The sequence below is a fragment of the Gorilla gorilla genome, chromosome 17 (genome assembly GCF_029281585.2).
Source record: "Gorilla gorilla gorilla isolate KB3781 chromosome 17, NHGRI_mGorGor1-v2.1_pri, whole genome shotgun sequence".
Classification (NCBI taxonomy): domain Eukaryota; kingdom Metazoa; phylum Chordata; class Mammalia; order Primates; family Hominidae; genus Gorilla; species Gorilla gorilla.
The window spans coordinates 85,445,546-85,469,255 of record NC_073241.2 but is presented as its reverse complement, the minus strand read 5'-3'; the positions used below and the strand labels follow the sequence as shown (position 1 = coordinate 85,469,255).

The 23,710-nt window shown below is 38.8% G+C and overlaps 2 long non-coding RNA genes across 4 annotated transcripts in view; one reads left to right on the top strand and one right to left on the bottom strand.

Annotated features, from left to right (window-relative positions):
* Window positions 1–2,971: 2,971 nt before the first annotated feature.
* On the bottom strand, window positions 2,972–5,273 carry LOC129528287 (uncharacterized). The gene is made up of 3 exons (XR_008673524.2): window positions 5,087–5,273; window positions 4,215–4,328; window positions 2,972–3,140 (listed from the first exon to the last, which is right to left on the bottom strand). It is a non-coding gene; the product is annotated as an uncharacterized lncRNA (long non-coding RNA).
* Window positions 5,274–5,392: 119 nt separating this feature from the next.
* LOC109023960 (uncharacterized) overlaps window positions 5,393–23,710 on the top strand; it is a 32,565-nt gene continuing 14,247 nt past the window's right edge. The window contains exons 1-3 of one of the 3 annotated variants that reach the window (XR_008673522.2): window positions 5,393–5,606; window positions 20,497–20,692; window positions 21,539–21,707. This is a non-coding gene — a long non-coding RNA (uncharacterized lncRNA). Of the gene's footprint in view, window positions 5,607–20,455; window positions 20,693–21,538; window positions 21,708–23,710 lie in introns of all 3 variants that reach the window. The other 2 variants (XR_002003426.4, XR_002003427.3) reach the window with 2 other exon arrangements.

The window sequence follows — 23,710 nt, the reverse complement described above, 5'->3', positions numbered from 1 at the left end:
ATGGAGGGAGGGAGAGTCCAAGGTTGTACAGTGAAATGCAGGTATCCCATAGCACCCGATGCTGCAAAGATATGGTCGACAAAAGAAAAACAATAGAGTATGAAGCCAGAAGCTAGTTTGTGTGATATCTTCAAATGACCAGCTGTGTGTAATTGGAAGTGGAGGATTCAGTTCTCATTGATGACTGATCAAAACAGAAGTGATCTTTCAGAACTGTACTAAATTTTTCAGCACCTAAAATTATAAATGCACTGTAATCTTTTCTTCTTTTCTCAATGGGAATTGTGCAGAATAGACTATATTACAATCCTTGTGCTTGTAGGGAATAAGCATGTAGTAGTTCTATAGATAGGAATTACGTCTATAACAGCTCATACAAGAAACTTGATAAAAATTTTTCTAAATTTGAAAATGATCCTAAAAATATACATCATATTTTCAATAGCTAGTTGTGAATCTGACAAAAACATTTTAAAATTACCAACAATAAAAATGCATTTTAATCAATTATCCTAGAGGAATGATTAAATTATCCTTTCTCTCTATAAAAATTGTATTATAAAACCCTAGAAATGGAAATTGAGGTGGATGAGCCAAACGATGTAGAAAAAAATGTATTATAGAAGTGATTCAGTCCATTACTTAATACAAATATTGTGTCATTTGTCTGGATTTCATGATGTCTGTGGAATTTGTCACCTTTAAAATGTGTAATTTGTTGTGATTCTTTTTCTTGTTCTAAATAAATATTCACTTTTGTGACTAAATTTAGTATTTGTAATTTTGTACTCTTACAGAGGGCCTCCCAAATTGTACAAGTGTCAGGTCACCCAGGGCCTAGATCTACCCTTGGGGAGGAGAGAGAAAGACTGCTGTATCAGCAGAGCACAGCCACTACAAGTCAGCAGTGTGCAGTCCCTAGACTGTCCCTTCCATTCGCAAGCTCCGAAGGCCATTATTTTCAGTAGGCCACCATAGCTGCCCCGCTTCAGTCTCACCTGCTATCTCTCCATCTCTCCCCACTCCCAGGCCCCCAGCTCCTTTTTGCTTCAGTTGGCCAGTGCAAGAAGCTACTTCCTTATTACTTTGTTTTGCAAATTAACTTTGATTTAAGTCCCAATCCATATTAGGTTGAAGCCCTAATTTTTGTATCCTGGAACCCCGAAAAGGAATTTTCTCCACTTGATCTTAGCCAAAAGGCTGAGAAGTGGTGACAATATAGAATTTTCTTGCCAAGAAAGCTATCTTCCTCTGATCTACGTGCTTAGGTACACCCAGAATGTGTGGGATCTTAACACTTGCACTTCAGCTTCCACAGCATAGACATGTGGCTGGGAAGTGGCTTCTGACCCAGGGTTTATATTTTCTAGCATTCCACCTTCCATTGGCAGGGTTTTGCTCTCTCATTTGCAGCTCTAGTCTGTACCTATTCTCTGGATTCTAGACTCTTATATCCAACAGCTTATTTGATATCTATCCCCCTTTGTTGAGATACACATTCTGAGAGAATTCTCAGAATTCTGAGAGATACGCATTGAGAGAATTCTACTCAATGGAATGAAAGAGAAAATAATGTTTCATTTCTAGGCTTGATGTATATTAGCTTTCTTCCTCACACATGCCTCGACTCATCCTCCTCCATGCATTTTCCCCCTTCTGGAACAGAAATGACATCCAGAGTTGCCTTGAAAGCTTCATATTGAAAATGGCACCAGGCTGGGTCCCTGAACCACTATGTGGAAGAGGGCTGTCAATCAGCTCACCTGCCCAGTGCTACTATGTGATCAAAAAATCATCTTCTAGTGTGTTAAGCCACGGAAATTTTGGGCTTTACTTCTTAAAATAGCTGGAGTTACCATAACTAAAGCAACAGCTTTCTGTTTGGTGTTACCAAATTTCTAGATAAAATTCTTTTCTTCCCTAGCTTGAATGAGCCAGGAAGGTTTTCATTCTTTTATTGATATTCTCTTATCCTCTTTAAATAATAATAACAATAGTTATAATGATAATAATAAAAATATTTTAACAAATATCTTTAATGAGGGTCTCACTCTGTCACCCAGGCTGGAGTGCAGTGGCATGATCTCTGCTCACTGCAACCTCCACCTCCTGGGTTCAAGCGATTCTCCTGCCTCAGCCTCCCAAGTAGCTGGGACTACAGGTGTGCACCACCACACCTGGCTAATTTTTGTATTTTTAGTAGATAAAGGATTTCACCATGTTGGCCAGGCTAGTCTCAAGCAATCCACCCACCTCAGCCTCCCAAAGTGCTGGGATTATAGGCATGAGCCACCATGCCCATCCCTGTGCCAAGCTCTACTCTAAGTCTCCTATGTGTACTATGTCACTGTATCCTCAGGTGGTTCTATTTTGATCTCCATTGTCCAGGGAAAGAAGCTGAAGCAGAGAGAAATTAAATTGCCCCATGTGGAGTCAGAATGAGAGGCCAAGGGGCTAAATCCTCACAGAACCCAGGACTGACCCATTATGCAAAGCTCAGTCTGGTCTCCCATTTCCATATTTGGACTTAGATTGCTTGGTTAAACATTCTTGTCTTGTCTCCCCTATTCAAACATACACTAATGGGGTTCCTTTGCCCTGGTGAGCTTCTCAGCCACAGAGAGTGCTCTGAAAATGCTGAAAAATCCATGGCCCTGAGGTTGCTAGGATTCTCGGTTTGTCACATTATTTTATTCATAAGTAAGATAGAGCTCAAGGAACCTGACTCACTACCTCAGAGCAAGAAGAAGGAATGAGCTCATGTCTCTAAGATCTGTGAAGCTCTGTGGAATGTGGGTTTAGATAAATAGGAGCTTTATTAGTTGTGCTACTTACAAGCCCCTTCAGTCTTCACTTTCCACCAAACTGTGTGAACAGGCCACAGTCTCCCTCTGCCCCATCTCTTCCATGGGCAGGCTGCCCAACAACATGGGCTGTGTTTCTGAAATGTCAGCCGAGGGGCTGCGGGTGCTGGAGAAGGAGCTGGGAACAGGACGTACCCGAGGCATTCATTTCAAAAAGACGAGTTCCACTTGTTCAGCACATCAGTGGAGTCCAGTGGCTTGGACAGAGCCCATTTCCTGCTGCTGCAGAGGCCTGAGGGACTTGTACTCCCTGTACACAATTGTTCAGGGCAGGCCCTTTTCAGGGAGGAAGAGAAGATGGTTTCTCCATTTTGTTCTGTCCTCCCAAGGAACCCATCTTACTGAGCCAAAGAGTAAAGCTCAAAGTTATCTCTATCAAAATTCACTTACTCTCAAAACTTTTTTCTCCTTTTCTTTCTCCTATGAACCACCATGGTAAGGCCCAGTGGACACTGACCTCCCCAGGCACCAATGGCTCCCACATTCCAGGGCCAACAGCCAGTTCTTCTTCCTCCTCCCACCCCACTGACGGGCTGTACTCAACACAGTCTCTCCTCCTTGGACACTTCTTTATTTCAACATTCTTCTCTTTTCCTTCTGCCCCAGTAACTGCTCTGTCTCTTTTGCTAGTTTCTCCTCAGACCCATGACCTCCAAACATCAGAGTACTCCAGAGATCAAGATCCACCCTGTTTTCTCTTCTGTCTAAAATCCCACCCTGGGAGATCCCACCTAGTATATGGCCTTAAATGTCATCTGTATGCTAGTTACTGTCTTAGTTGCTGATCTGGCCTGGACCTACTCCTTGAACTCTAGAATGCAGCTGCTTGTTTGGCCTCCCTTCAGTTGAGATCTGCCTCCTGAACCTGCCCAAAACTGAGCTCTGATCCCCACCCCCAAATTGCTCCTCCTACTGTTGGCTTCATATCAATATAATTCTGGTTGCTCAGGTCCCAGACCATCGAGTAACTGTGACTCTTTTTCTTACACCCCATATGCAAATCTCACATTCCCCCTGGAATGTTACTATTTCTCTCTCCTTCCCAGCTAATTCCTCAGTCTGAGCCTGTCCCACCTGGAATATTGTAGTCACCTCCTAGCTGGTCTCTCAGCTTCCACACTTGTGCCACCTAAATTTGTTCCCAACATAGTAGCCAGATGGCTTCCTTGAAAATGTAAATGAAATCGTATAATCTTTCTGCTAGAAATTCTTCAGTGGCTTCCCAAATCATGCAGATCCAAATTTGTGATCTAAGCTTATGATCCATCCTCTCACCGTCCCTCTGATCTTACCTCCCACTCCCTTCCCACTCATCCCTGCACTCCCACTGTAGTGGCCTTCATGACCAACCTTGAACATGCCCAGTGTGCTCTTGCCTCAGGGCCTTTGACTTGCTCTTCTCCTCCTTCAAACGATCTTCCACCACACGTCCACGTGGCTGTTTCTTTATCTTTGTTCAGTTCCCTGTTTAAATGTTATCTTATGATAAAGGCCTTCCCTAGTCACCACATCCAATAAAGCATTTTTCCATTAATCTATCATTCTCTATGGTCTTACCTGGCCTTATTTCTTTTTAGCATTTTATAATAACTTGATATATTCAGTATTATTTATTTTGTTTATTACTTATTTCTTTCCTTGAAGTGTAGAATACAGCTTTATTTTTAAAAATAGCTTCCTGTTTGTGCACCACTGTGTTTGCATGAGAGTCACTGTGCTTACATGGAGTCACAACAAATGTGTGTTGAATTAATAAATAAATTTCTTCCCATTAGTAGAAGTTAACGTGTGTGTGTATCTGTGTGTGTATGTCTGTGTGTAATGTGTGTTGTTTCTGACTCATCAAAGGCTGTGTGCATAGGAGGTTAGATTTTATTCTCTTCTCAAAAAGTCAGTGTGTTTTTCCCTGTATCCTTTCTGCCACCATAGCCCTAGTGAAAGGAGCAGAGTCAATGTATTTCTGGAAAGAGAATAGGATGTAAGAGAGGATATTGCTGCACAGAAAAGAGGAAGGAAAAGCACATCCCTCTTGGTACAATATGATTGTATGGAAGGGAAGGGAGTCAGAAAGAGACGAGATCAGATACAAACATGTTGGACTCACCTTCTGCACCTGCCCTCCTACCCCAGGGGAAATTATGAAAACTCTGAGAGTACAGAAAGTTTTTCCATTTCTTATTTAAAATTCTGAGAAGGGATCACTTCGTGGAATAATTTCTTACCCTCTCTATACAAATCTATGCATCAGAATAAAATTGCTGCTATGGTGGCATGGTTAGGAGAACGACAGCTTGAAATTAGTACCCTAGAACACCATCTAGTTCAATATGCCTTCAAAAATATCTAGAAGTCCCAACTGGCTTTGTGGAGGGACACAGAAGGAAGGTGATGGTGCTTCTGGTGGTGAATTACTGAGGAATCACTGCAGGGATGGTGAAGTGGCCTTGTTGCCATGGCCTGTTGAGGAGGTTGCCTAGGCTAAAGAATAAATGAAAAGAACTTTCAGACCTCATAGATGAATAGAATGAGCAAAAGTTGCAGCACAGTATGTCACCAGAGAGGAACAGAATATCCTTGCTGTGCCAAGAAAGAAAAGACCATGGATCTACTAGTTGCAGATTTCAGCAGTAATGCCAAGGGGGCGAGAAGTGACCAGCAGAACAATTAGGCCATGGCAACAGAAGCCAACTACAACCCATGTTCCAATCTATGACCTCCCTCTCCTGCTGGTACAAGGATATGGTGAGCTATCTCACACATTCATTCACCCAGAGATGATATTTGAGACATTTAACAATGGCATGGCACAGGTAGTGATACTGCCCACAGGATGGTTTAATTCTTTTTTTCCCATTGCCCTGAGGTCAGGAAGATTATTTTCCTATGTTTGTTTTACATAATACAAGTTTTATAGCTTTTCCTTTCATCATCTGTTCTCTTAAAATATTTGGAATTAATTTTTGTATATAGTGTGAGGTAGAGATTTAATGTAATACTTTCTCCATCATTTACCCATAAAACTTCCAAAAGGGTCTAGATTTTTCACCATGACTCTTAGTAATGTGGCAAGGGGTGAGATTTCTTTTAGTGGAATGGGTTTGGTGGGATGTTGGCAGCCATTCGTATGCATGGATTATTTGTAAATCAAGTGTTTGTTAGTTGGATGGTTTATGCCTCTCCCTCATATTGTCCATTAGTGCTCCATGCTTTAACCTTTTCATTTCCAGGCCTTAGTTTGTATAAATTGACAGACTGAGTCAAGTACATTGGCTGGTGTTGTTACACCAAACATATCATTTGTCCAAGTTCCTCTGTGGAACCAAAACAGAAAATAATTCTGGTTAAGTATATGACACATTTGCCTTCCCACATTACTTTGATAGAAGGGAAACCCAAGGCAGACCAAAACTGCATCTCAGAAAGAATGAGATGAAATCTCCAAGAGCCTGATACTCTTAGGAAGTTCTTTGCACAGAGTCCATATATTTTGTGACTAAACAATAAGAGTTTATTCAGCATCTATGAAATCAATTTCGAGTTTACAAAGCTTTAAAAAATAGCAAAATCCCTAGGTCTCTGCAATAGGCAAACCAGAATTTCACTTAATTTGTTTCTCATCATTTTGGCCTATAAACTCAAATACTTATTAACGCTGTAAATATGCCTTTTTACTGTCTGTCTGACAGCGCCCATGCTTTCTGTGCTGTCTCCTTAAACATTTATGAGTGTTCATGAATATGCAAATACACAATCTAATGTCTGCAAATGGTTGCAAGTACAAATGCTATGTTAATATTTCATACAGTGATGGGAGCAAATCAACAACCATAAATTTTGAACAAATATGTTGCCTCATTAATAACTAATGAGGCAGTGCATAGAGCTGAGGATTTGGCATTTAATGTAAAAGTGGTGTTTAAACAGAGTCTATCAGACAAGGCCACTGCTTCCAAAAATTCACTAAGATCTGCTTCTTTCAGAGTGGTTTCTGTTTGGAGGCGAGGGAAGATTTTTGAGAAGAGAGTGATTCATAATAGTTGTTTTAAAAGATGAAACTCCATTACATGGTAGAAATCAAATACACCTTTATGAACAAGAAGTGTATTTGATTCAGTGTTCCACTTTCCTGGGAGTTGATGATGTGTAAGATCAACTAAGGAGAGTTTAAATACTTAGTATTAGGTTGGCGCAAAAGTAATTGTGGTTTTTGCCATTAAAAGTAGTAGTAATATAGAAATGTATACAGCCAAGGAATTGGAAGAGCTAACCCTATTTGCCCCTCATGAGACTAGTGCTAAGTGAATTGGCTTTATGAAAGAGCTAGGCCAGTTCTGAGACTCATAACTTTGGTTCATGATTCCAGTGCTTCCACACTTTACCACGTTCCTAATTCTGTGGGGCACCAATTTTCTTGTATCTTGGTCAATTAAATATTAAAGCTAAATCTCACAATTACTGTATATTTGGGACCTTATGTCAGAGATTTTAAATAGAGAAAAATACCAATACTAGGCTCAAAAGTCACTTTATAGCTCTGGGTGTCAGCATATTCGTTCATAAATTGACCAATCTCCAAGTTTTAAAAACTTTCAGGGGACTCTTCCTTGGATGAGATACAAGATGTTTAGGAATTTTTCAGCTTTGCTGAATTATCATGAACAGCATCCATGGCCATTTTGTAGGCCTGAGGAGTAGAATGTATAGTAGATTGGATAAGGTAATATTGACCATACAGTATATCCTGGAAGGTTCTCTTCAAAAATCATTTCTTGATGTCGGCTTAATTATTTATTACTTGTTTTCCTCTTCATGGAAATCATTACAACCCTTTTAGTAGTAGTAGTATTTACCATTTTTAAAGTGCCTTTTAAACATATTACTTTATTTCATCTTCAAAAGTTGCCCCATAAGTAGGTATGATTATCCATATTTTACAGATGAAAAACTCCATCTCAGAGAAGTTAAATTACCTCTTCAAGGAAAAAATAAAGTCAAACCTGATTATTTGAAGATGTGAAAGTTTAAGTTTATTATTATATGCATCTTTATAAAATACCATCTTAAAAGTATTCTTGACTTTTTAAAATAGGTTCCTTTGCCATTGATACACCTAGACCAAATTACTTTCATCTTCTTTGATTCAGATTCTGGTTTTGGTTAGCCTGATTCTCTTCGTTACTCAAATCCATATCCAGGTAGGAAATAAAGTATTCAGAGGTCAGCAATAATTTCTCTGATGATGTAGTTCATGTTCAGTGAAATAATGTGTTAAGGCACCCCTTAGTGAGGACTCTTGTGGTGAACTATTTTGTATCTTGACTATGGAGGTGATTGTAGGAATATACATGCATGATAAAATGGCATAGAACTAAAGACATACACACACATGCATATTAGTGCCATGTAAAACTCGTGAAATCCATATAAGATCAGTGGACTGTATCAAAGCTAATTTCCTGGTTGTGATATTCTACTATAGTTATGCAAGGTGATACCATCATGGGAAAGGGAGTAAAAGGTACACAGGTTCTCTCTGCAATGTTTCTTAGAACTATATGTGCATCTACAGTTACCTCAAAATTAAACTACAATACACAAAACTGTAGTTAAAATACAATTAAACTGTTTTTAAAAAGACCCTTGTGATTAGCTAGTATTAAATTGTTTACATAATTCTTGAGGACACCTTGGACCCAGAGGAGCATAAAGGGTGTTTCAATATGCTTTATGCTCTCACTGTGAGCCATTACAACTGTGAATGTGTCAGTGGGTGTTGTGGAAGATCTGTTAGGCTTAAAGACCCAGACACTAACTAAACACTTCTATTTTCTAGCCATGTGATTTTGAGCAAGCCACCTTCTGCTTTGAGTCTTGACTTGATTTGTAAGCTCTATGATGAGGTTATAATAGAGCTAGCTCTTAGCATGCAGTAAGACATCACCTCTCCATCTTCGCTGCCCTTCCAAATTTACCTCTTACCCTACAACCATAGTAGATATATACAGTTTTTAATTTTCCTTTAAACACATTTTTGATTTCCCCATTTTTTAAATTATACTTTAAGTTCTGGGATACATGTGCCAAATGCACAGGTTTGTTACATAGGTATACATGTGCCATGGCAGTTTGCTGCACCCATCAACCTGTCATCCACATTAGGTATTTCTCCTAATGCTATCCCACCCCTTAGCCCCGACCCCCTGACAGGCCCTGGTGTGTGATGTTCCTGTCCCTGTGCCCATACGTTCTCATTGTTCAACTCCCACTTATGAGTGAGAACATGCAATGTTTGGTTTTCTGTTCCTGTGTTAGTTTGCTGAGAATGATGGTTTCCAGCTTCGTCCATGTCCCCGCAAAGGACATAAGCTCATTCTTTTTTATGGCTGCATGGTATTCCATGGTGTATATATGCCATATTTTCTTTATCCAGTCCACCATTGCTGGACATTTGGGTTGATTCCAAGTATTTGCTATTCTGAATAGTGCTGCAATAAATATATATGTGCATGTGTCTTTATAGTAGAATGATTTATAATCTTTTGGGTATATACCCAATAATGGGATTGCTGTGTCAAATGGTATTTCTGGTTGTAGATCCTTGAGGAATCGCCACACTGTCTTCCACAATGGTTGAAGTAATTTACACTTCCACCAACAGTGTAAAAGTATTCCTATTTTTCCACATCCTCTCCAGCATCTGTTGTTTCCTGACTTTTTAATGATCATCATTCTAACTGGCATGAGATGGCATCTCATTGTGGTTCTGATTTGCATTTCTCTAATGATCAGTGATGATGAGCTCTTTTTCATATGTTTGTTGGCCACATAAATGTGTCTTTTGAAAAGTATCTGTTCATATCCTTCACCCACTTTTTGATAGGGTTGTTTGTTTTTTTCTTGTACATTTGTTTAAGTTCTTTGTAGATCCTGGATATTAGCCCTTGGTCAGATGGATAGATTGCAAAAATTTTCTCCCATTCTGTAGGTTGCCTGTTCGCTCTGATGGTAGTTTCTTTTGCTGTGCAGAAGCTCTTTAGTATAATTAGATCTCATTTGTCAATTTTGGCTTTTGTTGCAATTGCTTTTGGTGTTTTAGTCATGAAGTCTTTGCCCATGCCTATGTCCTGAATGGTATTGCCTAGATTTTCTTCTAGGGTTTTTATGGTTTCAGGTCTTACATTTAAGTCTTTAATCCATCTTGAGTTAATTTTTGTATAAGGTATAAGGAAGGAGTCCAGTTTCAGTTTTCTGCATATGGCTAGCCAGTTTTCCCAACACCATTTATTGAATAGGGAATCCTTTCCCAATTGCTTGTTTTTGTCAGGTTTGTCAAAGATCAGATGGTTGTGGATGTGTGATGTTATTTCTGAGGCCTCTGTTCTGTTCCATTGGTGTACATATGGGTTTTGGTACCAGTACCATGCTATTTACTGTAGCCTTGTAGTATAGTGTGAAGTCAGGTAACACAAAGCCTCCAGCTTTGTTCTTTTTGCTTAAGATTGTCTTGGCTATACAAGCTCTTTTTTGATTCCATATGAAATTTAAAGTAGTTTTTTTCTAATTCTGTGAAGAAAGTCAATGGTAGCTTGATGGGAATAGCATTGAATCTATAAATTACTTTGGGCAGTGTGGCCATTTTCATGATATTGATTCTTCCTATCCATGAGCATGGAATGTTTTTCCATTTGTTTGTGTCCTCTCTTATTTCCTTAAGCAGTGGTTTGTAGTTCTCCTTGAAGAGGTCCTTCACATCCCTTGTAAGTTGTATTCCTAGGTATTTTATTCTCTTTGTAGTAATTGTGAATGGGAGTTCACTCATGATTTGGTTCTCTGTTTGTCTATTATTGGTCTATTATTGGTGTATAGGAATCCTTGTGATTTTTGCACATTGATTTTATATCCTGAGACTTTGCTGAAGTTGCTTATCAGCTTAAGGAATTTTTGGGCTGAGATGATGGGGTTTTCTAAATATACAATCATGTCATCTGCAAACAGAGACAATTTGACTTCCTCTCTTCCTATTTGAATACCTTTATTTCTTTCTCTTGCCTGATTGCCCTGGCCAGAACTTCCAATACTATGTGAATAGGAGTGGTGAGAGAGGACATTCTTGCCTTGTGCCAGTTTTCAAAGGGAATGCTTCCAGCTTTTGCCCATTCAGTATGATATTGGCTGTGGGTCTGTCATAAATAGCTCTTATTATTTTGAGATATGCTCCACCAATACCTAATTTATTGAGTGTTTTTAGCACGAATGGGTGTTGAATTTTATTGAAGGTTTTTTCTGCATCTATTGAGATAATCATGTGGTTTTTGTCATTGGTTTTGTTTATGCGATGGATTACATTTATGGATTTGTGTATGTTGAACCAGCCTTGCATCCCAGAGATGAAGGCGACTTGATCATGGTGGATAAGCTTTTTAATGAGCTGCTGGATTCAGTTTGCCAGTATTTTATTGAGGATTTTCACATCGATGTTCATCAGGGACATTGGCCTGAAATTTTCTCTTTTTTGTTGTGTCTCTGCTAGATTTTGGTATCAGGATAATGGCCTCATAAAATGAGTTAGGGAGGAGTCTCTCTTTTTCTATTGTTTGGAACAGTTTCAGAAGGAATAGTACCAGCTCCTCTTTGGACCTCTGGTAGAATTTGGCTGTGAATCCATCTGGTCTTGGGCTTTTTTGGTTGGTAGGCTATTAATTACTGCCTCAATTTCAGAACTTGGTATTGGTCTATTTAGGGATTCGATCTCTTCCTGGTTTAGTCTTGGGAGGGTGTATGTGTCCAGGAATTTATCCATTTCTTCAAGATTTTCCAGTGTATTTGAGTAGAGGTGTTTATAGTATTCTCTGATGGTAGTTTGCATTTCTGTGGGATCAGTGGTGATCTCCCGTTTATCATTTCTTATTGTACCTATTTGATTCTTCTCTCTTTTCTTATTAGTCTGGCTAGTGGTATATTTTGTTAATCTTTTCAAAACACCAGCTCTTGGATTCATGGATTTTTTTAAGGGTGTTTCGTGTCTCTTTCTCCTTCAGTTTTGCTCTGTTAGTTATTTCTTTTCTTCTGCTAGCTTTCGAATTTGTTTGCTCTTGCTTCTCTAGTTCTTTTCATTGTGATGTTAGGGTGTTGATTTTTTATCTTTCACAAAATGTAATCACAATATCACGATCACATTTAAAAAATTAACAATTCTTTAATATCATCTAATATTCAATGTTCAAATCCCTGACGTCTCATGATTTTATAAAATAGATTGTTCAAACCATCAACCAAATGAGGTCACAGCAGATATTTCTAATGCATGACTTTTTCCTACTGATCTAGCAATTACTTCAGAATCTTTCTCAACACCGCACTACAGATGACCCCTACTCTATGGTCAGGGTTGCCCCATAAGGAAATTGAAACCAATTTACTTTTCCGGACTAGAGTTCCTGATAAATCCACTTAGGTCAATTGTTCCTAATGGATTTCTAAGTCATTACTGAGGATCTGATAAAAAGCTGATGACTTTTTCTCTGATAATTAATCTTTAGCTGTTTTGTTCGTTTGTTTGTTTTTAGAACTAGCCATATTTTTGGTCCAGCCTTCTATTCTATGCAAGTAGTTAGGACCAGGACCATTGAGTTCCAGCTGACCTGAGTTTGAGTTTGAATGAAATCTCCGTCACTTACCAGCTGCATGACTTAATAATGATCTCGACCCTTGTAAGCTCTAACTACCTCATCTGTTAAATGGAGATGAAAGGATGCATATCTCAGAGGACTGTGGTGAAGACCAAATGAACTAATTTAAGTATTGGATAATCATTAGAAGAAATTAATAATAATAAAAAATAACTGGCACAATAACCAACAAGGAGTTAGTATTCACAAATTATATTTATATCTTATATAAATATGTATTTATATCTTATATAAATATGTATTTATATCTTATATAAATATGTATTTATATCTTATATAAATATGTATTTATATCTTATGTAAATATGTATTTATATTTTATATAAATATAAATATAAATATAATCTATATTTTATTTTTAATGATTTATATTTACAAATATAAATATAATTTATATTTTATATTTTATATAAATATATATTTATATTTATATAGTAATATTAATATTATTACTATATTACTTTAGAATGTGGCTGTGGCATCATTTTTGGAAGCCAGAATGGTAATACTGAAAATCACTGCTTGTCTCAAGATCCAACTTCTGGAAATCTCAACCATTCTGAATACAGCCATCATTCTTAAAATTGAAGAGAACTGTTTTACAAGATCTTGACTTGTAAAGAAACCAAGTTTATTAAGGTAAAAAAAATGGTACTACTCTTACCTTGAGAACTGTGTTTAAGAAGCAGAACAATGTATTAAAGGAATCTGGCAATGAGAGAAGCCACAAGACTATTGAAAAAGACCAGCATCCTCGGGTAATTTAGGGTGGGGACCAATGGGTCTGTTGTATCCTTTGAGGGCATCCCTCTATTACAGAAGAACCCAGAAAATGATGTTTCTAGGGCTGCCCAGTAAGATATTAGAATCATATTCAAAAACACTGACCTAAAAAAAGAGGTATAGGCTGGGCGTGGTGGCTCTTGACTGTAATCCCAGCACTTTGGGAGGCTGAGGCAGGCAGATCATGAGGTCAGGAGTTTGAGACCAGACTGGCCAGCATGGTGAAACCCCATTTCTACTAAAAATACAAAAATTAGCCAGGTATGATGGTGCACGCCTGTAGTTCCAACTGCTTGGGAAGCTGAGGCAGAAGAATTGCTTGAACCTGGGAGGCGGAGTTTGCAGTGAGCCAAGATTGTGCCACTGCTCTCCAGCTTGAGCAACAGAGCGAGACTGTCAAAAAAAGAGGTATACACAGTAGTCATCCCTTCTCTGTGGGGGATATATTTCTGTGGGGTATACATCTTCAGTGGATGCCTGAAACTATGAACAGTACTGAACTCTAAATATACTATGTTTTTCCTGTATATACATACCTATGATAAAGTCTAATTTATGAATCAGGCACAATAAGATATTGAAAACCACTACTACTAATAAAATAACATTATACTGCAATATAAAGTTATACGAATGTGGTCTCTTACAAATATCTTATTGATTTACTTACTTATATTGATAATATTCTTGGACTGCAGTTGACTATGGGTAATGGAAACCACAGAACAAGAAACTTTTTTTTTTTGAGACAGAGTTTCACTCTTGTTGCCCAGGCTGGAGTGCAATGGCACGATCTCGGCTAACTGCAACCTCCCCACCCCGAGTCCAAGCAATTCTCCTGTCTCAGAGGAAACTAATGTATTACTTTTAAACAAGATTTCCACCCAACTAGACAGAAAGCTGTAAGATGCTTCTTCATATAGGATGGTGCCATACACAAAAAAGGGAGCAATGCTTCTCATTTAGATAAATACTTTTCAGAGTGCTTCAAAAACTACATTGCATCTATCATTTTATTTTTTATTTTTTTGCACTTTCTGGCACTTTGCCAATTGCAGGATCCACTCTAGAAAGAACTTGGTGCTATCGTGGGGCCTAAAAAGGAATAGCTTCTGCCTGCATTCTGGAACTTCTGATTGTATATCCTATTAAGAGTGGCTGTCTTCTTTAAATGTGACCTCTCAGCATCTTTTGTATTTTTCCATTTCCAAAAGCCTCTGGGGGTAGAGCAGAATGGAGCCATGCTTGGCCCATTGGCGGAGCAAAGTTATGAAAGAAAGGAAACAACACAGAGCTTGGAGAGAACAGAAGCTTCTTCTAGAGCCAAGAACACAGCTTTGTCCAACAAGCTGAAAACTGAGTCTGGGCAAGTGGGTCTCCCCTATGCCTTAGTGGAGTGGAAAGAGAGGAAGGAGACTGAGTTTGGGGAAGTTAACACCAAACCTTCTCTTGGACCTGAAATTCCCCAGGAATCTTGAAAACAGATTGTGTTTGGAAGGCAGGGTGTCTAAGCCAAGAGCTGCCTAAACCAGCCCAGGCCAGGGAGCCATCCAATCTGTACTGGATTTTTGTTTTCCTCCCCTTTAATGATGTTGTTTGTGCCTCTGGACTGACATAAGGGCTGGTGGGTGGCAACAAGAGGTGGAGGATGGGAGGGCGTCGGGATTTTTCACATATGAGTGAGAAAGAGAACAAACTGTGGCCACCAGAGGCAGTGAATGATAACATTTTCATAAGGCCATAGACTGACCTTTTACCTGGGTGTTGGGGTAGGGAGGGTATTTTCAGAATTACCAGAGACCCTTATGAAACCACAGCATCGAATAACACTGGTAAGTATCTTTGTCATTTCAACCCTTCAATCTAAAGTCTTACAGATCTCTTAACCCACCATTCCTACCCTTCCCTAAAGCTTTCTCAGCTTTAATGTTATGCCTACAGATTACAGCCTGCTCATCACTTCTTTTAGGAGAGGTGAGAACTAAAAACAAGCATAGGTAACGAAAGCATCTATTTTCTCTTTGATTGTTCCTTCTGTTTCAAACCTCTTTGCTTCCAACATGAGTCTCCCATTAATCAGCTTTCAATTGTAATCTGAGTTGCTCAATTCTTCCCTTAGCTGTGAAATACTCACTTTCTCTTGCCCTGAGAATGTTTTTCTGTTGCCAGACTAAACCCGTGTGTGTTTTACAAGAGGTTATTTTCCCCCTTCTTAATATAAACAAAATAAACTGAAAATCCACAGCACAAAATTATTAGAATAGAAAGTATGAAAATTATCCTTAAGTTAGCAGCCAGGCAGCAGATAAGGAGGAATTTCCTAAGGGAAAATGATCCAGAGGGCATACACTGTTGTTTCATAAACCAGATGGTGCCTATTGGGACCAAGAAGCCCCAATTTATTCTGCTGCAGCTGAACTTACTATAAAGTATATTAGTGACCCAAAAAAAAAAAGTGGATGCAACTTCCCGAATTCTTATTTATGATAGACTAAGGGCAACTGAAAAAGGAAGAACCCAGAAACACATGTTAAGAGGGTGAAAGCCAGATTCAACTACCCACCTAACGTGCCTTAGGTCCCCTGTCCTTCCAGCCACACCGCTCGGCCAAACCCTTTAAGCCATCTCCTCCCTCTTTTCCATGCTGCCTCTCTGCTGTCCCAGGCAGGATAACAAAGCCTTCTCCCAAACATGGAGTGTGTCCTTCTGAGCAGGGTTGGGAACTTGGACTCTCTGTTTACTAGGTGCCCTCTCTTGATGGAGTGATTTCTACTCCGTGAGCCTGTTGCTTCAATTGTAAAATGAGATTAGTAAAGATTATCTTAGTGGCTAATTATAAATGTTAAACTGGAACATAGAAAGTGATTAGCTAATAGTAGCCCTTATTATTTATTGCAATGATAACAAGGAGACAGATCACTTAGCACCTAACATTTACTCAAGAGTGATGTTCAAAATGTTTAATAGAAGTCTGAGCATAGTAGGCTTCATCTCACCAGAGCAAATGGTGGTCCTGGTCCTGGGAATAGAGGTTCCTGCTGTGCCCTGCATTAACCCCTCAGTTGCTAGATTGTAGGGAATGGAGGTGGGTGTTTCAGGGAGAGTTGGAAGGGATGTGAGTGGCAAGCTGGGTACTCAGCTGGCTTCAGGCACAAGTTATATACCACCCAAAGGAGACGAACTAAAATGTTTTAATTGCAAGTAACCTTGTAGCAGTAGAAATAAATTAAATATTAACCCTGCATATAATGCCTTGTACTACTACTTAACATGTTATCTGCACATGGCATATTCTCAGGTAGGTCACAAGCTGGTAATTGAATGTTGAAACTAAATCTTGTGCTTCTGACTTCTCGAAGTAATAGAGTCAGTTATCAGAGGCGTTCAAGAACCATTTGCTGTTTGGTTGTCAACTAGAAGATATTATTATATATTATTTCTATGTATCACTCATATTTTGACAACTTTTTAAAAGGGATTAGTGGTGATTTAACACACAGGACAATGGATGCCTTGGAATCGCATTAGGTCAAGGGCAATAATACAAGATCCATTGAAAGTAATGGCAAAAACCGCAATGACTTTTGCACCAACCTAATAGTAATGAAACATGGCAAGCTACATTGTGGTCTGTCTACCACAGAGCCCAGAGCATCATAACAACCAAAGCAAAAAGGGAAACTGGTTTGTTGCACAGATTCAGTTATTTAATAAAAGGAAGCACACAGGAAACAAATATCTCACTCTAAGAGAAAATAATAATCCTGATAATCATTTGAGAGATTTGAACACCAGGATGGGCATTGTCTTCAGGAGCTGACCTTCCTCTCCCTCTTCATCTTCACTCCTGAGCTCCTGACCCTCCTCATCCATGTGCCCTATGTCCCAGCTATTGCAGAAGTCTTGGTGTGCACTCATCAAGCCATAGCCTTCCATCCCATGGAGTTTTTGTAGAGGTGAACCCTCTGCGTGAAATTCTCTCTCCTCATTTTCTTCCTCCATCACACAGTCCAAATTTAGCCCCTCTTTTATACCTGACCCCACTGAGCTGGCTCTCTGATACCTCCCATCCCACCCACAAACTAGGCCACCTACACCCATTATAGTCACAGCTCAGCAATCAGTTCAGATAATTCACCCCTTCTACCTTCTATCCACAGCTTTAAACCTGTATGCTCCTATCTGGCTTCAGTTTCGGGGCCTGGTATCTGGATTCTTTCTCTGGGACTTCTAGATGGAAAATTCCTGTGAGCAGCCTGTTGGCTTTCGATCTGGCTTCTCCCCAAAGCAAAAGTAGCCTTTCAGATCATCCCTCTTTGTAACAGATACTACAACTCCAGGAGGGCATCGGTGTACCTTTGTGTGAATTAGAAAAAGTTGCCCAGCTTCATCCATGTCCCTGCAAAGGACATGATCTCATTACTTTTTATGGCTGCATAGTATCCCATGGTATACATGTACATTTTCTTTAACTAGAAGCCATTATCCTCAGCAAACTAATGCAGGAACAGAAAACCAAACACCACATGTTCTCACTTATAAGTGGGAGCTGAACAATGAGAACACATGGACACAAGGAGGGGAACAACACACACTGGGGCCTATTGGGGGAGAGCAGGGGTGGGAGAGCATTAGGGAAAAGAGCTGATGCATGTTGGGCTTAATACCTAAGTGACAGGTTGATAGGTGTAGCAGACCACCATGGCACATGTTTACTTATGTAAAAAACCTGCACATCCTGCACATGTACCCCAAAACTTAATTTTTAAAAAGTTGCCCAGAAGGGAGAGCCAACTTAGAAACCCTAGGGCTGCATGGTTCCATGGCCTTTTCTTCAGGTGGACAGCCCTTCCTGCCAGGGCACATGGTTAATGGAGTGGAGCATGGAATGAATCTCAGAAAACCCCCACGTGCCCCCCTTCCCCTCTACCAGGCCCAGGTACCTGTGTGTACCATGCAGACTTCACATCCCTGGGTAAGGGCTCAAAGTCTCAGGTTCCTGGGGCAACTCTTCAGCTCACAATGAAAAGCAGCAAATACAAAGTCTTCCCTCATTCTTCCAAGTGAAATCTGAGTCTTTCCTTTGAACTTAGCTAATGAATGTTGTTCCATTAGACATGCTATTTCACATTATGAATTTGTGCGTGCGTGTCTGACTCCCAGGGTTATGAGACTTGAGTCATCTGCATGTTTCTAAAGCCTTTCATCTACCTATTACTCCTCCAAAAAGTTCTCTTAAATGAATCAGCCTATGAATATACAGCAGAAAGTTTTAATGAGTCCCTTGGTTCTCTTGATTAGCTCCATTACCGACAATGGTCAACAGAACTACAATTGTGCTAAAGTCTTTTTGTTCATCAGGCACATGTTAGGTCAGGAGCATCTGGACAGACCTTTTTGAGGGTAGAAGCTGGAGTCAAGTCTAGACAGGATATCCAGCTGATTGGTCAGATTTTTGCCAAAAAGGGAGAATGTCTCTTAACTGGCAAGTTAATTAGAAGTAAATCTTTATGCAAGATTAGGGTATAGTTCTTAGAGGAGGACTTAGAGAACACTGGGTTAAATTTTCTCCCTCTTCCTGTGACTTATTATATGTTTCTAATTTTCTTTAAAACTATGGGCCTATAACATCAGAGAAGTTGCTCACTCAGAGCCAAACATTGAACAAGAGAGGTGTCCAAATCTGCAACTGTTGTGTGCCTCAGTAGCAAGGTTCAGGATTTGCTGCAATGTATGTCTGTGTAAAAGTATTACTTCCTTTGAGAGGAAGTTCTATTGATAACTTCTCTAGGCTTTACCAATCAAGAAAAAAGGGAAAATCAGTCTTACCATTTGCCTACACAAGGTTCATTCATGGCACATTTGTATCTAATCTGTCTAAACATTTCTCTTGGGTGACAGATAGACTTGTATGTTTGAATCATGGAGGTCATTATGTGTTCAGAGAGCTCTTGCCTCTGGTTCAATCCTCCTGAACTCCGAGTTTTTCCATCACAGTTTTTAAAACAGTTAAACTTGAAGAAAATGCAAATTTCATGGAATATTTTTACTTGTAACCCTCACATCTTTATTCCTGAAAATGGTAAATAAAGAAGGGATAAAAACCAAACAAGAATAAACAGTAACTTCTATAGAAAAGTGTTCATTTAAAATGAAAGTAAACTGCTTCTTAATGTTTCTCAATGGCTAAAACAGTGTCTGGCACGTAGTAAGAAATACAACATATGTATATGAAAGAATGACTCTGATAGGTAGCAATTGAACAGTATTGAACTATGATTATCTAATAATGTGAGCCAATAGCCACCCCTAGAAAAATAGCCTATCAAAATTAAACTATCCCTTTTAGGTCTTATGATGATTATGAATCAGCAAACCCCTATGTCACCTTGACAGTATGAGTCTTTTGGCTCCTGGGTTCAAGAGATTTCAAGTACAGATTAGTCTGCTGATGAAGTCCTAGGCTTCTTATTGGTGAAATTATACAGAAGGAGAAATCACAATAATGATAATGAAAGCTATCCTTGATCTCCTATCATGCACCTGTGACTGTTTAACTCTGAGATACAGGTTTGAATATTCACTTTTATAGGTGAGACTAATTCAGGGAGTTAGGGGCAGAATCTTAATTTGAATCTACATATATCACAGACACAAAACCTGTGTTCTTTCCTCTTTGTTCGTATCAACCATCCAAGTTGCTCATTTAAAGGAATCAGGTTAGGACTAAGAGTAATAAACCCTTAATTTATAATGCCCTACTGACATTAACTAAAATCACTTTCACCAGCTTGCTCTTACAGTTACCAAAGTTAAATTGTCCAGTTGCTAAATAATACCACCACCACCACAAAAAACCTTAAAATGCAAAATGACAATAAATTAGTCTCCAAAAACAAATCTTTTGTGAATAAATATTGTTAAAGTTCATAAGGATGATTACCAAATTAGAATATTTGCCTTTAGTTCTTGATCCTGTCTAAAAGACAGCTTTTGATTGCTATGGTATCTATTATGTTCCATTGAATCCTCAGAATGAAAGCAAAATGCAGTTATCTATGTTTGAAATTTAGAATTGAATGGTTCTATGGTTACCAATTACCCAACACCATTTGATAGGACTAGCCTAGATGATGATGGCTCACCAATTTCCTTGCAAGGGCAAGAGCTGATAATCAACTGACTAATGAGGATTGACTTCTACAATTGATGAGCATGGAATTGGATGTGCCTAAATCAACAGAAGAGGGATTTTGATGTCATCACACTGTAGCCCCAGAAGACAGAACGCTCAAAGGTGTCAATGGGCAGAATTTGTAGATGACATACAGCATCCAATGGATTACTCCTATTCAGGTATTGCTTAATGTAGAACAAATAAGAAGTTTAGCTGGTGGAAAAAAAGGTTATAAGATTTAATGAATTAGTTTTAAGCAAGAATGACTCCAGGATTCCTATCTTAGACAATTAAATAGTGTCATTAATCCAGATGATATTCATTAATGTTGAAATGACTAAAACAAAAGAAACTGAAGGTTTAGTCTTTAGAACAAAGGAAAACAAAATTAAGAACATACCAGTAAAAACATGGAAGTATATCATTAAGGTCTTTATCTAAATCAGAATAAGTAAAAAAATTGTACCATGAGTAAATGACTGTCTGAATTTTAATGCCAGAGATTTCTCTTTAGGATAATGGAAGAAAAAGGTTCTTACCCTTCAGCAGATAGCACGCTGAGCTCTGAACAAATTTTATGACTTCTGGTGCAAAGCAGACCCAGTCAGCTTGCCTCTAGCAACTGGTTAATACTACTCCAAGGAAACCACACTTAAAATTCTTGGAAGTTCTTTTACCATCACATCAAGTTGCATTTTGAAGCTGAAGCCCTTCGAATCCATTTACACCTTGTGATATTCCCTTGCCAGATTGTTGTTTTGTTTGATAGACATGATTTTAGGATTTTGTCAAGGAAGCCATCTATGACCCCAATCAATCAAAACCATAAGGATCAGGGCTGGAAGAACCGTAAGTGTTCTTTGACAGTTTGCGTATCTAGTATTGAAAGACATTAATCTTCCTAACCCTCAAAATATGTGTTTCAGTGCTACATATTTTAACAGATCACACACTCTTTCTAAAATGTTCTTCATTTTTCTCCCCAATGGAGCCCTAAGCTCTATCACCATTCTCTCTGTCTCTAGTATTCCTTAGAGCAAAGGATGCAATGTCAAGCAAGTTGTGATACCTCAACTATCTACAATTTAACACCAAGGAAAGAACACTGTTTGGAGAAATGAGAAAGATTATCATCAGTGTCTTTCAGAAGTCATCAAAGGAAGAAAAGGAGAAAAGAGAGGAGAAAGCAGAAAGGTATAGGAAATTACCAGTTGAAGTATGAAAATTGAAGAGCAAGGAAAAGAGTATTCAAATGTTCATATTGAGGTTCATATACGATTAAGAAGGAGAAGTGTAACTTAGAAAGAAATTTTGTAAAAAGGAACATTTAAAAGGATTATAAAATGCTTATGTAAAAGTATTTGGAAGAAAGTCTTAGCCACCAGTCATTTATTCTAAAGTAGGAGAAGGAAGCTTGTATATCTGTATTGCAAAAATCTTTATGGTAAAAAGTGCCTCCAGGCACTTCATAAATCGGAAATGGGTAAAATATGACTCGTATGCTTTTATGCTTTTTAAAATATGTAGATTTAAAGCAATGTTGGTTTTAAACAAGACAGTTGCTCGAAGCAATTCTTGAGACCATGCCTCTATGGCAAATATCAAGTGGTGGATAAAAGCAATTATCTGAGAAATCATGCATCTTACATTAATAGAGCATCAACCTGTAGGGCAAGACTTTGTAGATTCAGAGTATGTAATCACTGACTTATCCCAGTGTAGTTGAGGGGGCACTAAAAGAGCTCATCTACCCCAAATAACTCCCTTTCTGAATTAGAATTAGCACCTGTGAGGACCACTTTTTTAAATTAAAATATATTTAGACAGCTCCTGCTAGAGTGCGTATCAGCTACCCATGCAGGCAACACAACAATACAAAAATGATCTATTATTGCATTAAGTTGATCTAGTTAAAATCTTAGGTAAACCAGGAAATTTTTGTGCAGAATCCAGAGGGTATAGTAAAAGGATAGAGCCATTTTACAGAGGAAGAATATTTCAAGAGTTACAGACTTGAGTGAATTGCTCAGAGAGGAAAAAGCCAGAATCCTGGACCTCAGATGCGGCTTCCTTAGGGCACAGAGCATTTGCAGGGGAGGGCCCAGTAGAAGAGTATGGAGTGATAAATACAGTTTGCCTTTTTAATAATATTCTCCAGGGATGTCCCTGCTAGGCTTTCTGGAACCTTATTCTAATCTTAGTCACTATAAATCAAGGATAATTTGGTCTGTCTTAGTCCTCATGCAAACATACCCTACTACTGAAGTATCATAAAGGCCTTGAAGTAGACTGAATGCTTGGACACTGCCTTGTAGCTAGGAAATTTGACCCATGATTGGGGTCTGATATTCAGGTGGATCTAGGAGGTCAAGACTTGAGTTATTCACTCCACCATCACCTCCCACTCCCACACACATATTTGTATAAGAAGTAATAGTCAAGGACCAATAGCTAAAAAGAGATGTGCATCCAGTGACCAATGAGCTAAATGGCCCCACTGGATCTGTAGGAGAAGAGCTTTATAATGTAATGCCTAGATATGCTCTTACCGGGAACCCACATTCCAAAATAGAAATAATGATAGGAAGTAAAACAGGGGCTTTCCCCCTTTTTGGTGACTTCAGTGAATGCTGCCTGGCACGTGGACACACTTCCTCAACAAGTCATGGCGTTGTTTTTTCTCCTTGTTTTTTCCTTGAATAACCTTTCCACTTTCCTCCAATCACTGAAAATAATAACCAGTATCTTCTCAGTATGTGCCCCTGAACGCTGTATTTGAGAAAGGGTGCTGTGACCTCCCAAAGACAGATTTGGCAGGTAGCAATCTTGGGGGAAAGGGAATGTGTGTTCACTGTTGGTAACACAGAATGGAAAATCTCAGCATAAAAATCATCTGGCTAGGAATTTTATGGATTCTTCAGTTTTCTCCAATTCCCACTTCCAGCAGTGGTGGATGAGAGAGACTAGAGCAATTCAATGCTTGTGATAAACTATTAATTTCAACAATTAAGCAAGAATGCTGTTGATATAGCTTGAACTTTGACTAATATTTGTTATTTTAGTGGGATTTAGTAGAGAATTTTTCTAGTACAGTAACTGCAATGCAGATATCCTTGGTTTGATTTAACACTTTGCCTTTGGGGATTGTTAACTCTGATGTTGTTCCTTAGTAACCCCCATAGGTCACCAGTAACAGA